Genomic DNA, 17,865 nt, shown 5'->3' on the forward strand with positions numbered 1-17,865 from the left:
CGCAGGACATGCAATTATCGGCTCAGACAATCCTTTCTGGGCAAGTCAGCGGAGACAGATCTTTGGTGCCTCGTAACTGTACCATCTCCTGGAGCCTGATCTGCAGACAGAGCGATGACTGTCCCCGTGACTATGAAAGTCATTACTGCATTAAGCTTTTATACCTCTGGATCCTTCCAAGCCATCGCTGGTTATGTGTACCCCGTCAATCAGTTGGCTGTCCGTAGATGCATTGAGGAAATATCTACAAGGGGCAGCCACATTCATCACTTTCCTTGTGGAATGGAGATGTTAGCTCGACAGAGCATGGAACTTTTCCCAGGTGGCAGGGCTGCCGAGGATGTAGAGTATCATAGATGGCGCCCAGATACTATGCAGACCATTGAGTCTGGCTGTCACCTCCTGACAAGCAAGGTGTACTGCTGTCCTCTGGGGAGGGTGTCCTGGAATATCAAACAGGGCAACCCTGCTCATATCCAAGTCATGCAGCACTTAACAACCATCAAACATAGGGCTAGATGCTGTGTCACAATATTGCTTACCTGCAGACTCTACCTCTATTTCAGGGTTCCTATCATTTCAATTCTTGTTTGACACTGCTCCCTTCTACCCCACCCACCACCCCGCCACTTATTAAAGGCAGACAAATATTTTAAATCCATTCAAAATGTTCGTGAAGGCTGCAGCAATATTTATCCTTACATGCAGCCACTTAGCTTTAAGTGCGCACATCCCTTTAAATTTGAGCTGCTCGCCAGATTTTCCACATCACACTGAACTGCGCACAGTCAGCTCAGTGCACCTCGGCCTAGCTGTTTACCAGCAGCCAGCGTACAAATTGTGGCTGATATCTAAAAATGATATTTTTATAACACTTCCTGTTAATTTTTTATATGGAGTGCAGTCTTTTCTGTATGAAAATAAATCGGTCCACCTAAAGAGAGTGCAGTGTTACATTATTCCAGTGACTATCACCATCCTGAGCGTGCCAGGAGCATCAATTTCCACAAGGCTGCAGTGTCTTGTTCCTAATGGCACTGCCAGTTACGTTGGGGTGCATTGTAATGCAATTCAGAACACTCAAACTAACGCTGATGGCTTAATTAGTGTAAATTGTCATTCTGTCACTCTAAACAGTTTGTAGTAATGACAGGCTTGGTACATAAAACATCTGCTCTGAACACCTGGAAAATAACTTAAGGATGTCTGGTGATGCACTGTGTGGTGCACTCATTCACTGCATTGTAGAGTGATGGGATGTGGTTGGTTACCATATGTGAGAAGGACGTGATCTTAGTTGGGATATCTGCGGAAAGACTCAGAGCAGAGGAGAGGGACACTATCAGGGGAAATAGTACTAGCATCAGGTTAGGTATTGGTGCAGTTTACATGGAGGTGTTAAATTTGTCAACTGAAATATTTTCACTTGTGGGGGAGTCCAAAACTAGGGGTCATAAATTTAAGATAGTCACTAATAAATCCAATAAGGAATTCAGGAAAAACTTCTTTATCCAGAGAGTGATTAGAATGTGGAATTTGCTACAACATGGAGTAATGGAGGCCAGTAGCATAGATGCATTTAAGGGGAAGCTAGATAAGTACACAAGGGAGAAAGGAATAGGAAAGGAATATGCTGATAGGGTTGGATGAAATAGGGTGGGAGGAGGCTCGTGAGGAGCATAAGACAGATTCTGCCCAACATAGACCAGTTGGGCTGAATGGCCTGTTTCTGTCCTGCAAATTATTTGCAATTCTATGTAATTCTATGTAAAGTGGAATTAACCCTAATCCCAACCCTGATGACTCCCCTCTTCACTCCCTACTAATGGTTGGTTACACAGAAGAATTGGCAAAATATTAGGAGTACATCTTCTGTTGACAAACCCAATAAGACTTGTGTTGGACGAAGAGGGGATGGGACATTGTTGGGATAGTATTAGATATTTTCAGAAGAGAAATTGACCATTCCAATGTCATAATAAGTGAGCCTTTGGTGAAACACTTCTGGAACAATGTTAGCACCACCTATGCAGAAGCCTCAATTGCTACTGTCTCTGAGTTAAAGCATAATGGAAGTGGTCATTATTTACTTGAGAACCTTGACATTGGGTGTTGAGCCAGGCCCATTCTTGTGCTCAGCCGATATCTTCACACTTGTGAACTTTGCTGCAAGAGTCACTGGTCAGGAGTGGGAACCCTGGTAGATTTTGCTCTGCCTAAGGCAGGGGCACTGAGGCATGTCCGACACTCGATCCAAGGTGAGTTGCCTCGGCGAAGACAGATATCAAACCTGGGACTTTCCTGGTCCGTATGACTCAGTGGCTGACTGGATTAACTGGCTGAGATCTATGGCGTAGTCCTTCCAACGTGTTTCAAAGGATTTCAATAATATGGTTTTTATTAAAATTGCATATTAAAATTCCCTGTGTTATTCAAAAGGTTTTCTTTCCTGAAATGTGCCCTTGTTATCGAGTTGAGTTTGAAGTCACTATCCAGTTGAAAGAAGGAGAGTTTCCGTAACCAATTAACAGCAGCCCTGTGGTTTGGCATATCACATTGCACATCTGTTAGTAAAAATATATGTGTTTCTTTCATTTAGAAAACATAATATTTTTATAGTGTAGCAACTTTATAAAAGTCATGTTTGATTAGCGGTTAGAAACAAGCAGTTCTGATGAGTAAGTGGAAAGATATACAGCCATACTGCTGCAGACAGCCATTTTGAATAATAACACATCTCTGGGGGATAGTAGATCTACTAGGACCAGCTTGGTTTTATTTATGTTTCGTATTACCTTTAATTCCTAATCATTTAATTAATTTTATTTAATTCCATTTGCCTCTTATTCCTTTGCATCCTCCAATAGCTGGAAGAACGTTCCGGACCATTGATTTCTCCACTACCACTGTCCAATAACGCTTTAGGAACACCAAACAAGAGATGTGCAAACTTCTGGGGAGGGGCAACTGGGCCTGTGAGGTATTCCTAGCCCAAGAGAAGACGCCGGGAATTCCCTCAGGGGTCCTCCTGATCGGTCGCTGTAAAGTCGGCTGAGCCCCACGGATAGACATGTTAAGCAGGAGAAACACCGAGGAAATTCCTGGCAAGAGCTCCAGCTAAAGTTGTCCCCGAGGGTAAGTGAACTCAGTCACTGTGAGGGAAATCGGGTTTGAATCCCAGCCCAGGCTGAGTTTGAAATTCTGAACAGGAACACAGTGCTCCGCTGCCAGTATTATCAAGCTAAACAAGTGGTTAATACTCGGGAAAAAAATGCTCAAATCCCATACCCAAATTGTGCCAATTGATTTTCATTCACTGCATACCTCAATCTGGCTTCGTTTGTACACAGAGACAAAATGTTACAGTAAACAGGACTGGACTTTAACTGTAGTTATAAATATTCACATTTGTGCAACATTCAAAATACTGACCACAAAACCCAATTGGTGCATTGTTTGATAATTTGTTTATTTTTGTTTCAGAGAGGCAGGATGTTCATCAAGGTGAAAGAGCCAATGCTGCAGAATGGAATATTTTCTACTGTGGGTCCCAGTGTCAGTAACATCTAGTTACTGAGTAAAGCTCCCTGCACTCTTCCCCAATAACAGGCTCTTAGTCCCAACCTCAGAGAAGCTCTCCTCACTGCACCAGTGCGATTTTTCCATTTCCCACGTCAGCCATTCAGCCATCCTTCCATTTGGCATTAAGTTTGGCAGGGCCTTTGTGTCCTCGGCCTTGCCGGGTTTCCCCCGGGCTAAAGCGTTCCCCCACACCCTCCCCGCCTCCCCGTTAATTCCGGGGCCTGTGATTCTGTAACCGGTGGGACATGTTCAAGTTTAGAAGAGAGTTTAGGTTTAACTGCTTTACACAGAGTCTGGTCGCTGTATGGAACAGATTGCCCTGGAAATCTTTGGAGACATATAATGACAGCAAATTCAAGAGGGAGCTGGGTAGTTTTTTGATGAAAGAATCAACTGGGGAATAGAAGGAATAGAAAGTAGTATGTATTTTGTGAACTGTGGGACTGGTCAGATAGACTGCAATAGTCTTTTCTGGTCCTTCACATTCCTGTGTTCCTTCCAGTGATGCAGCATGTTATTGTTCCAGCCTGTTACACCAACTGGTTTCTCTGTTCTAAATGATGTTAAAACTGTATGAAGTTGCAGGACCCAATAACTGAAGACTTTTTTTTGTCAAGAAATTTAAGTCAAGGACAAAGACTCATAGTACAGGACAGCACTAAGGTTCGACTGAGTAGGAAAGCACATAAAACACAAACACAAGAAAGTTGGGAATGGGAAAGGTCATTTCGCTGATTCCACAGTCCATGCATGACCACCTAAGTCATGGACTACCTGTCCCCTCCTCCTGACAAGAAGAAAAAGTATATCGAGAAGTGGTGATTAGGTTGACACCAATAATTATAAAAGTGTGAAGATTACAGGAGGAAAGTACGATTGAGGGAGGTAGGTAATTCCACAGCAGTGCGATCCCAGGAAAGAAGGAGCTCGAGCAGGAGACCGTGCAATGAGTCGTGATTTCAACACAGTGAGTTACTCATATTCAAATAGTTGATTCATATTCGATCAGCTGCCCAGGCCCTAAGCTCTGGAATTCTCTCCCTAAGCCTTTCCACCTCTGTACCTCTCTCTCTCCTCCTTTAAGATGCTCCTTAAAACCTACCTCTTTGACCAAGCTTTTGGTCACCTGTCCTAATATCTCCTTACGTGGCTCGGTGTCAAATTTTGTTTGATAATCACTCCTGTAAAGCACCTTGGGATGTTTTACTACATTAAAGATGCTATATAAATGCAAGTTATTGTTGATGACAGCTTGAAAGATAAGAAAATGCAATAAACTTTACATCAGTACATATAGAATAACACAGATGAGGAGCAGACATGCATATGACCACAAGTTGGTTGAACCCAGTATGTGCACTAATAGTAAAGACATCAGTCCACTAAGGAGACCAAACCCAACAAGGGATCCAAACATAACTGTAATGCATCCCCTGATTATGGGTTACTGTAAGGGAAATACAAAGTATTCCCCACTGCCCCCCCCAGTTCAGAATATGGTTCTCAGTGGACCTTGTTGAAATAACTGCACAGGTTATAGAAGACCATTGGTAACTAAAACCAATGCCTGTTCGATGTAACGGTAGTTGGGAGTTACTTAAAAATAATCTGCACATTTTGACATGCCAGTGTACAGAGTGGGATACGTGCCTTGTGTTTATATTACATCTCAATAATTCAGCTGTATTAGAGGCGGATTGTTTCCAATTATTTCGGGCAGTACTTTGGAACAGAACAAAGGGAAAAAATATATTTGTGCATCTTTAATCCCTCTCCACGGGGACCCAAACAGATTTGTGATGGATGGCAAAATTCCTGGTAACAAGGATCTCAGGGAGCATGGAGCTTTTTTTTTCCATGTTCGGCTATGCTGTCTATACCAGTTAGAGCACAAAGGGCAAATGCAAGGTGGCAGCATGAAAAAGCAATAGTACATACACAAATTTACTGTTCATCCTAGATTAGACCAGTCTCTGTGTCACCCTTCAGGCAAAAGCTCTGATGTGAAAGCTCAGTTCCTGCCTGCTGGGAATAGGCAGCTCCGTGATAACAGTACCTACAAATGATTGGGGTGAAAAAACTGAATAAAGGTTATTTTTGAGAGCTAAGATAATAAAAGACTAGGTGGTGGTTAATGGTTTTGATTATTGCTGGAGGCCATGCTGTGAATTTAATAACATCTCCATATCAGACACATTTCTTAGTTATCATTAATCCAATACATTCTCCAAGGGCTCATTGTAAGGTGAACCGTTATGATGGGTGGAGATATGGAACAGTGGACAATAGGATAATATGCTTTAATGTGGCATACTGTCATTACTGCTTTGATTTACAGTAACTGCACAGAAGTTTCCAGTCTAAATAAATTACACAGAGTTATTGTTTCATTGGGAGCGATGAACTAGTTTGGAAAGATTTAGCAATGGGGATTAAAGACCATCGCAACCAGTTTTCAGGTCTGAAGAGCTCTCCAGTTTATACAAAAGTAGTTGCTCGGGTTAGGAATGTTACCTCGACTCTACATTTCAGACTCGGAAGGATTTGGAGACACAACAGAACAGCACCCATAATCGTTTAGTTATAAATGTTTCCTGTAAATTCCACATTTAGTGCTGCCTACAGTGAAAATAACAGTAATCCTTTCTGACTTACCACTGCTATCTCTGGCCACTGTGTCAGACCGGCTGATGTCATGACAACTCTCTCAGCTTTAGAGCCTTCAATATTTCATTTGTTTCAACTCACTTCCGATTACCTTCTTAATTTATTTAAAACTGCTTTGCATATTGAATATTAATATCCAAGCAGCAAACAGAATACAAAGATGGGGAGCTTTACATCGCTCCCCATCTTTGTATTCTGTTTGCTGCTTGGATATTGCATGTGAATACATAGATGGGGAGTGATGTATCACTGAATTATATGCAGCGTTATATTGTAGTGTGTGTGAATACACATTTTACAGTGTGGTTATTCAGCTGCAAATGGATATTAATTCCACAGTGCCAAGATCACGTGGCAACTGATTCTACATTAGCTCTTTAGCTTGACATTCTTGCGATGCTAATATTAGCACAAAAGACAGGAGCAGAAAATGGTGGAATGTCAAGAGAAAGCATAGGAGCATTAGGAAGAGGAGTAGGCCATTCACCCTCTCGCACCTGCTCTGCCATTCAATTAGATGTAACTAGATAAAGGGCCATTAATGATGAACTCTTGCATCATTCTGCAGCTGCAGTCACCAGTGAATATTTCACTGCAGGTCATGCCTGGAGCTAGTGAGCTTAACAAAGGGGACTGTTTCAAAATATCAGCACACCAGTGAGAATTGAACAGAGTAATGTTCTGCCCGGGTGCATGGGTGTAGCTGCCATTGGTGTAGTCGCAAGAAGAGAAAGCAGCCCAAGAGTTCAGGGGGCAAAGGAGGCACACGACTTGCAGAAGATAGTACCCCAGCCAGCGGGTGAGTCAGCCACCGAGATATGGCAAGAGGAACAATACATGAAGAGACTCAGGTTCACGAGGGAACTTGTGGCTGAGATGAGCCATCTGGTTCTGAAGGGACAGTCAACCACCTGCAGTCACTAACAGTGGCAGTGAAACTCACCGTCCTTTTCACAGGGCACCTTCCAGACATCCACGAGGGACACCTCAGGCCCAAGTCACCTAACTTGACAGTCTTTTGGACAACTGATGCTTTATTTACTACGCAATGAAAGAATCACAGATTGCAAAACATAGTGAAAGTGAATTGATTTCATCAAGTTGTGCAGTGCATGTGGTGTTTGTGTTTTGCTGCTGCATTTGCTGTTTGTGTGTCATGAACTTCTCCATGTTTTGTTATGGGCTATGCCCTTCCACTGTGTGCTCCTTTAATTGAGGGAGTAACACTAGTGGGTCTGTGCTTAGCCACCTTGCAAAGGGGACATAAAAGGGCCATTGCCTGTATCTGTAACTAACCCTGATGTCTGTGTACCTGTATCAGGCGTCTCTGGTGCTTTAAAGAAAGAACGTGCATTTATATTCCTGTAATGCTACTCAACCTCTCTAGCCCAGAAAGGGAACAATTCAAACTGTGGAGTCTCATTTGTGCAGGTAGTAAATTGTTCTTAGAGGTTTTTAAAATGTAAAATTTTAAATTTTTTTCTTACTTTTCCTTTCTGTCTCTTTTTTCTCTCTCAATTCAATCTTTCTTTCCCACTCTTTATTTCTCTTTCTGTACCTAATTTGACTCTAATTTGCCCCGTTTCCTTCTCCGTCACTCCTCTTTCTTTCTCAATCCTGAAAACTCTCCTTGGTTAACTCTCGTTCACCAATGATGCCCCGTTTACTTTGCCGCGCTGTTTTCAGCTCGCACTTCCAGCAATCTGTGGTTCAAAAAACTTTCAAGCTGAAGGCTGAGGGAAAAAAATCTAACAAATCTAACTCCAGCAAATTCTGGGCCTTTTGTCCAAAGTTTCTGATATGAGTGTTTGATTGACTTAATTTCCTGTTTTCGATTCATTTTTCCGTTCTACCTACTTTGCACAGACTCAAGTGCTCACAAATGGTACGAATTGTCAAAACATGTTTCGATTATTGAGGTGGGCGTTGCTTTGCTTCAAAAAGCTGCTGTACATACAGCTATGATATTGTTACATTGTCTCAAAGCGGATTTGTTTGTGGATCTCAGACATACTCTCATATGGGGTGAAACTGTGTCATGTGAAAGCTCGCTAATATCCCGTGGTGTGATTGCACCCGAGAATGTTCAAAGAATAACGCAGCACACAAAGTTGTGCTTGTTCTGCTCTTATTCTTAATGCGATCGAGCACTGAAAATGAATAGAAAATCAGTCTTCCCAGATGGATATTATAAAGGGAAAGGAAATGTTGTAATCCGAGGGGTCGTATTTTTATTTATTTTTGGTTTATCTGAAACGACCATGATAATTCTTTTTGACAGTAATTGAATCACATCTCCTTCACATGCACTGCAAACGTCAAACCCCAGATCGAGGTGAAATTTCATTGATTCCACAAACGTACAACAGTACCACTGAAAGCCGATATTGACTTGATTGCCATCCAGGAAATATTTTGCTTGGACTTAAATAGAAATTTATGCAAGGAAAGTTTGAAATTTCAATCCACAGAGCCCAGAGCTTTTATCTTCCACTTGTGTGGTGTTTCCTGACTTCTCACTTCGCTGTGGAGATTTTGCTAGCATTTTGTTAAATTGAATGTGTGGGTCCTCCAAGTTTGTCATTCCCAAGTCCCCGATGATAATAACCTTCATGAATGGTATTTCAAACACTAATATGTTTTGTTAACATGCATCGCACATCACAGTCAACAGGGCACACCCAAACGGATCAAGAGCTAACTGAATAAATAGGATGAGGGGTGGGAGATGTCCTGGCCCCCATGTTAGTTGATATTGTTAATGGTTCCCTCTCCTTAGGTACCGTCCCCCTCCCTTTCAAATCTGTCGTCATCACCCCAGTCCTCAATAAACCCACCCTTGACCCCTCTGTCCAGGCAAACAGCCGCCCCATCCCCAAACTCCCTTTCCTCTCCAAAGTCCTTGAACGTGTTGTCACCTCCTAAATCTGTGCCCACCTTTCCGGCTACTCCATGTTTGAACCCCTCCAATCAGGTTTCCGTCCCTGCCACAGTACTGAAACAGCCCTTATCAAAGTCACAAATGACATCCTATGTGACTGTGACCATGGTAAACTATCCCACCTCATCCTTCTCGACTGTCTGCAGCCTTTGACATGGTTGACCACACCATCCTCCTCCAATGCATCTCCTCTGCTGTCTAGCTGGGTGCCCTCGTCTGATTCCATTCCTATTTATCCAGTCATAGCCAGAGAATCACCTGCAATGGCTTCTCTTCCCACTCCTGCGCCGTTACCTCTGGAGTCCCTCAAGGTTTTGTCCTTGGCCCCCTCCTATTTTTCATCTACATGCTGCCGCTTGGTGACATCATCCGAAAGCACATCAGGTTCCACACGTACACTGACGATACCCAGCTCTACCTCACCACCTCCATCGGCACCTCCACTGCCTTTGATTTGTCACACTGCTTGTCCGACATCCAGTATTGGATGAGCTGAAATTTTCTCCAATGAAATATTGGGAAGACCAAAGGTCTTCAGTCCCGGCCACAAACTCTGTTCCCTAGCCACCGACTCCATCCCTCTCCCCAGCCACTGTCTGAAGCTCAACCAGACCGTTCACAATTTCGGCATTCTATTTGACCCTGACATGAGCTTCTGAACCCATATCCACTCCATCACTAAGACCGCCTACTTCCACCTCCGTAACATCGCCCATCTTCACCCCTGCCTCAGCTCATCAGCTGCTGAAGTCCTCATCCATACCGTTGTTACATCCAGACTCGACTATTCCAATGCGTTCCTGGCTGGCCTCCCACATTGCACCCTCCATAATTTTGAGCTCATCCAAAACTCTGCTGCCCGTATCCTAACTCACACTAAGTCCCGCTCACCCATCACCCTTGTGCTTGCTGACCTATATTGGCTCCCAGTCCGGCAATGCTTTGATATTAAAATTCTCATCATTCCCTCCATGGCCTCGCCTCTCCCCATTACTGTAACCTCCTTCAGCCCTACAACCCTCCGCGATCTCTGCGCTCCTCCAATTCTGGCCTCTTGTGCACCCCCGATTTTCATCGTTCCACCATTGGCGGCCATGCCTTCAGCTGCCTACGCACTAAGCTCTAGAGTTCCATTCCTAAACCTCTCTGCCTCTCCACCTCTCTCTCCTCCTTTAAGAAGCTTCTTAAAACCTAACTATTTGACCAAACTCCCTGTCCGAATATCTCCTTATGTGGCTTGGTGTCAAATTTTGTTTGATAATCGCTCCCGTGACGAGCCTTGGGACATTTTACTATGTTAAAGGTGCTATATAAATGCAGGTTGTTGTTGTTGTAGATCTATGGAGTAGTAATACTACAGTTTTTGTGTCAGTGCAACGTGGTTTTCATTCAAGGTTGATGTTGGCATAGTAACAGTGCATTGTATTTTGGTAAGGGGTGTGAGGCCACATTATAGAGAAATTCTCACCACTTTATCTTCACACTGGCTGCAGTATAACAGCATAGTATAATACTTCATTTTTAACTTTTCACTGTCAGCTGACTGTTCGCTCTTCACTAGCTTTAAAAGTGCAATCACCATTGAGGAGAGTTCTGAGTGTGAAAGTACATACGTACAGAGGGCCTTGCCAGCTTGACCAGAGAACAATGCAAAGCTAGTGGTATAAGAATCAACCACAGCAGTGTGGTTGATTCTTAACTGCCCTCTGAAATGGCCTGGCAAGCCATTCAGTTGTACAATCCCGCTACAAAAAGTCATAATAAAAATAAAACCGGATGGACCACCCGGCATCGGAACACTAGGCACTGGAAATGACAAAGGCAAAGGCAAACCAAGCCCAGTCGGCCCTGCAAAGTCCTCCTCACTAACATCTGAGGACTTGTGCCAAAATTGGGAGAGCTGTCCCACAGACTAGTCAAGCAACAGCCTCACAGAATCATACCTTTCAGCCAATGTCCCAGAGTCCTCCATCACTATCCCTGGGTATGTCCCATCCCACCGGCAGGACAGACCCACCAGAGGTGGCGGTACAGTGATATACAGTCAGGAGGGAGCGGCCCTGGGAGTCCTCAACATTGACTCTGGACCCCATGAAATCTCATGGCATCAGGTCAAACATGGGCAAGGAAACCTCCTGCTGATTACCACCTACTGTTCTCCCTCAGCTGATGAATCAGTCCTCCTTCATGTTGAGCACCACTTGGAGGAAGCACTGAGGGTAGCAAGGGCACAGAATGTATGCTGGGTGGGAGACTTCAATGTCCATCACCAAGAGTGGCTCGGCAGCACCACTACTGACATAGCTGCCAGACTGGGCCTGCGGCAGGTGGTGAGCGAACCAACACGAGAGAAAAACTTACTTGCCGTCGTCCTCACCAATCTACCTGTCGCAGATGCATCGGTCCATGACAGTATTGGTAGGAGTGACCACCGCACGGTCCTTGTGGAGACAAAGTCCAATCTTCACACCGAGGACAACGTCCACCATGTTGTGTGGCACTACAACCGTGCTAAATGGGATAGATTCAGAACAGATCAAAACTCCATGAGGTGCTGTGGGCCATCAGCAGCAGGAGAATTCCACCACAATCTGTAACCTCATGGCCCGGCATATCCCTCATTCTACCATTACCAACAAGCCAAGGGATCAACCCTGGTTCAATGAGGAGTGTAGAAGAGCATGCCAGGAGCAGCACCAGGCGTACCGAAAAATGAGGTGGCAACCTGGTGAAGCTACAACTCAGGACTACATGCATGCTAAACAGCGGAAGCAGCGTGCTATAGACAGAGCTAAGCAATTCCACAACCAACGGATCAGATCAAAGCTCTGCAGTCCTTCCACATCCGGTCGTGAATGGCGGTGGACAATTAAACAACTAATGGGAGGAGGAGGCTCTGTAAACATTCCCATCCTCAACGATGGCGGAGTCCAGCACGTGAGTGCAAAAGACAAGGCTGAAGCGTTTGCAACCATCTTCTGCCAGAAGTGCCGAGTGGATGATCCATCTCGGCCTCCTCCCGAGATCCCCACCATCACAAAAGCCAGTCTTCAGCCAATTCGATTCACACCACATGATATCAAGAAACAGCTGAGTGCACTGGATAAAACAAAGGCTATGGGCCCCGACAACATCCCGGCTGTAGTGCTGAAGACTTGTGCTCCAGAACTAGCCGCGCCTTTAGCCAAACTGTTCCAGTACAGCTAGAACACTGGCATCCACCCGACAATGTGGAAAATTGCCCAGGTATGTCCTGCCCACAAAAAGCAGGACAAATCCAATCCGGCCAATTACCGCCCCATCAGTTTACTCTCAATCATCAGCAAAGTGATGGAAGGTGTCGTCGACAGTGCTATCAAGTGGCATTTACTCACCAATAACCTACTCACCGATGCTCAGTTTGGGTTCAGCCAGGACCACTCGGCTCGAGACCTCATTACAGCCTTGGTTCAAACGTGGACAAAAGAGCTGAACTCCAGAGCTGAGGTGAGAGTGACTGCCCTTGACATCAAGGCAGCATTTGACCGAGTGTGGCACCAAGGAGCCCTAGCAAAATTGAAGTCAATGGGAATCAGGGGGATAACTCTTCAGTGGCTGGAGTCATATCTAGCACAAAGGAAGATGGTAATGGTTGTTGGAGGCCAATTATCTCAGCTCCAGGACATTGCTGCAGGAGTTCTTCAAGGCAGTGTCCTAGGCCCAACCATCTTCAGCTCCTTCATCAATGACCTTCCCTCCAACATAAGGTCAGAAATGGAGATGTTCGCTGATGATTGCACAGTGTTCAGTTCCATTTGTAACCCCTCAGATAATGAAGCAGTCCGAGCCCGCATGCAGCAAGGCCTGGGCAACATCCAACTTAGGCTGATAAGTGGCAAGTAACATTCGTGCCAGACAAGTGCCAGGCAATGACCATCTCCAACAAGAGAGAATCTAACCACTTCCCCAAGACATTCAATGGCATTATCATCGCCGAATACCCCACCGTCAACATCCTGGGTGTCACCATTGACCAGAAACTTAACTGGACCAGCCACATAAATACTGTGGCTACAAGAGCAGGTCAGAGGTTTGGTATTCTGCGGCGAGTGACTCACCTCCTGACTCCCCAAAGCCTTTCCACCATCTACAACGCACAAGTCAGGAATGTGATGGAATACTCTCCACTTGCCTGGATGAGTGCAGCTCCAACAACACTCAAGAAGCTCGACACCATCCAGGACAAAGCAGCCCGCTTGATTGGCACCCCATCCACCACCCTAAACATTCACTCCCTTCACCACCGGCGCATAGTGGTTGCAGTGTGTACCATCTACAGGATGCACTGCAGCAAATCACCAAGGCTTCTTCGACAGTACCTCCACTACTTAGAAGGACAAGGGCAGCAGACGCATGGGAACAACACCACCTGCACGTTCCCCTCCAAGTCACACACCATCCTGACTTGGAAATATATCACCGTTCCTTCATCGTTGCTGGGTCAAAATCCTGGAATTCCCTTCCTAACAGCACTGTGGGAGAACCTTCACAACATGTCTGCAGTGGTTCAAGAAGGCGGCTCACCACCACCTTCTCGAGGGCAATTAGGGATGGGCAATAAATGCTGGCCTTGCCAGCGGTGCCCACATCCCATGAAAGAATAAAAAAAAACTCTGCAGTGCCAATATCCATGTCGCTCCTAAGCATGTACCATATACAAACCAGCATCTGCAGGATCGCAGTCTCATTACGGAACGCACTTGTTTCCCTTGCCATTAACTCATAACTTTCACATAAAAGAAACTGATAATGTATCATCAATGTCAGATAAGTTAACCTCTAATTATACTGTTAAACACTCTCTCTTGCATCATGGTACATTAGGGTTGCCAACTGTGGTTGGATGTATCCCTGGAGCTTTCGTTACATGACGTCCCATCTCCCACTGCCCCACCCTCACGCTTCCGCTATTGGTCTACCCAACCCTCCATCGTCATGGCACACTGCCTTCTCACAGCAATTGGAAACCAAACAGACTGCTCATGACTCAACTGGATGTCAAACAGCCTTTATTCCCCCTACTCCTATATTTTTTATAACTGATAAACGAAAGTGTACAAAGGAAATGAAAGAAACCCACAATTTTTTTTAATGCCCTTAATTTTTTTTCCTGGATTGCTCGCAGCAGTCCTGGAGATTAATCTTCAATTCCTGGAGACTCCAGGGCAATCCTGGAGGGTTGGCAACCCTATGGTCCACCTTTGGGCCTTTCTTATAATGAAAACCATGTGCACAATGAGCTGAAAAATATCACTGGAAACCAGGGATTCAGGCCTACTTTCCTTCACTGCAATATGGCAGATGCTTCAACTAGATCTAGTTGATTCTGAAAACCAGAAATATCACATCAGCCACCTGACATAGAAACCAACCAACCACTCTGACACACCCAACCAGGGGCCAGTAACTATGACAACTGAAATCTTTCCCCATTCACTCTGCTTTATGTTCCCATGCAAAGGAACCCCCACTAAAACTACAGCAAAAGTCCAACACCACCACAGTTCAGAAAACCGAGTGTACCAACCAAATATTTGATGCTAACAAGAACGATCTGACGTTTGTTATGTTAATGAACCAGGGCTTCACAATTCATTCATGTTGTATCTTCCCCAGTGGTGATCAGGGCTTGTCATTTTGATTTATTTCAGTGACATCTTTACTCAAAATTACTCAAAATACGGCAATGCTTTTCAAAATGAATACTTCAAATTCTCTTGTTTGGAATATTGATCCGGACATTGAGGAGGTTAAATCGTCTTCCGTGTTCCTGGTCACACTGGGGAAGGGTTCCTACAGCTGTTAATGACTTCGTAACCATCGATGAATGAATTCCTCTGATCACTATAACTAGTGAAATCATGAACAGATTCCTTTGGAATGTGCCTACAAATTTGCTAGAAAAAGCAACTTAGGAAATCTTTCCGCTATTTTTACAATGTCATTAACTTAGGATGTAGAGGAAATTTTCCCCAATATGAACCGGTGAAGTCCCACCCTCTGCTCTGGATGAAAGGGTAAGTCTTTGGCCCAGTCTGGCTGGCTGCATCCATTAAGAAGGTAGAGAATGCCTTTTTGACATTTTGGAACAGTACCAAACATCCAACCAGGGAGCTAATATACTGAGATAATGTACGCAATCCCGACATAGCAGTTACAACAGGAAAGAAGAAAGAATATTTGCATTTACAAAGCATCTTATCATGTCTCTTAAAACATCTGAAAGCTCTTCACATCCAACAAGTTACTTCTGAAGTACAGTCCTCACTGTTATGATGGCAAACACAGCAGTCATTTTACACACAGTTAATTATTTTTGATTGAATGAGATATCTTGTCAAGGACACCCGAAATCCCTGCCCTTCATTGAACTGTGCCATGGCATCTTTTACACCTAGCTAAAAAAAACGTAGATGGGACCTTGGTTCAACATCTCACCTGATAATGCAGCACTCCTTAGAATATGTGCTCAAGTCCAGAGAAAATGGTTTGAACCCACAAGCTTCTGACTCAGAGCTGAGAGACCTACTGACTGAACCGAGCTGCTACTTGGTAGAGAAAAACCTCTCCATGACTCCTTAACACAAGACAGGAACATAGGATTATAGGACAGAGCACTTTTCCATGAGTCCTTGCAACATCTCAGATTGAATGCTGGTATGAGATGCAATCAGCCAAACCAAATAATGAATCTTAAGCTAGGTGTTCATTAATCTGGGCCTTAGCATCTTTTTGTACCCTCAGCAAGTGTACAAGGAGCTTTGGACCGATCTGTCCCAAATGAGAAAGGCAGCAGTCAGAGTAGGGGAGAGTAAAGTGCTATTAGTTGGCATGAGCTGGTTAAAACAAGTGATGGCCTTCTAGAAATAATGGTATGGCTTTTGGCCATTTTATCCTTGCTCTGACAGCAACAGTTGGCTTGAGTCATCCTTAGCTAATTATTGTTTCTTCTTGGGCTCCACATGCCATCTCTAAGGGCAGTTAGATGGTGAGTTCTATTGCTGAGGTTGTGATATTTCCTGGTTCTGCTCAGAGCACTGCTAGATCTTGTCCTAAGGTTCAGTCAGTTGGTTCTCTTGCTATGTGGTTATGGGAGCACTGACTGCCCTTCTAGTTCCCATTGGGGTTTGCTAATTTCAATTGAGGTGTGGGAGCTGGGCTCTGCCCTATGATATCACTAATTATGGCTCCTTTTCTTGCATGTGTTTCAAGTATCTACAAGATATTGATGGAACAAAATTATAATGTGCTTTGCTCTCAACGTATAGATTTAATAGCGTATTGCCTTTTGCAACCATCAGTGTTTTATATTTAGGTCAGAGGACACCACTCCTTATCCTCTGGGATTGTCGTTTTGAAAAGTTAATAAATGAACAATTATCTATTCAGGACTAATACAATGTGTAGCTAAAAGTACACATGCAGGTACAGGTCAGTACACCTTAGACAGGTAAACAGATGTTGACAACTGTATATTGCTTACAAGCGTCCTGGTGCACAGATACAAAAAGTAATCAAAAAGGTTAATGGAATGTTGGCCTTTATCTCAATGGGGCTGGAATACAAAGGGGAAGTTATGCTTCAGTTATACAGAGCTCTGGTTAGACCCCATCTGGAGTATTCTGTTCAGTTCTGGGAACTGCATCTCAGGAAGGATGTATTGGTCTTGGAGAGGGTATGGTGCAGATCATACCAAAATGATAATGGGATTTAAAGGCTTAAATTATGAGGACAGGTTGAATAAGCTTGGCTTTGTTTAGAAGGTTGAGGGGTGACCTAATTAAGGTGTTTAAAATGGTAAAGGGATTCAATAGGTTAGATACAGAGAAGCTATTTCCTCTGGTGGAGGAATCCAGAACAAGGGGGCACAATCTTAAGATTAGAGATAAGCCGTTCAGGAGTGAAATCGGGAAGCACTTCATCACACAAAGAATAGTGGAAAATGTGGAACTCTCTCCCCCACAAGCTGCGGATGCAGGGAGTCAATTGAAATTTTCAAGACTGAGGTCGGCAGATTCTTATTTGGTAAGGGTATCAAGGGATATGAATCAAAGGTGGGTAAATGGAGTTGAGATATAGACCAGCCACGTACTGATTAAATGGCGGAACAGGCTTGAGGGGCTGCATGGCCTTCTCCTGTTCCTATGTCTTAATTTTGATCTCTTGAAATATCCATTTCAGCTCCTTCTACTGAAGACCCTCCTTAACCCCCAAGGAAAGGTTCCCTGCCTTCTGTTTGAGCCAGTGATTTTCAACTAGTTTTTGTCCTGTCAGACTTTTTTACATTCTTGAAACACTTGCAAAGCGCATGTTAAGGAGTCTTACCACTTTTGAACAACATTTGCATGCTGCTGTAGGTGGTTGTGATTTTGCCCATTTAAAAAGGGCTCCGTGCTTCATTTCTATAAATTATACATGCATAACTCAGGTTGCAATGACTTGCTTGTTACTTCTGGCTAAAATTTATGGAGGAGCAAGAAATAGCACATCTTAATTATTTTTTACTTAGTTTCGGTGGTAATTGAACCAAAGAGGTGTTTCCTGTATAATACTCTGCTCTATCTAGAGAAAATAGGAACATAAGATATGGAGCACTCTGAGATTTGCTTGTGTTTTATCCAGTAACAAACCGTGGA

Source organism: Heptranchias perlo, chromosome 8 (assembly GCF_035084215.1).
Source record: "Heptranchias perlo isolate sHepPer1 chromosome 8, sHepPer1.hap1, whole genome shotgun sequence".
NCBI classification, from domain to species: Eukaryota; Metazoa; Chordata; class Chondrichthyes; order Hexanchiformes; family Hexanchidae; genus Heptranchias; species Heptranchias perlo.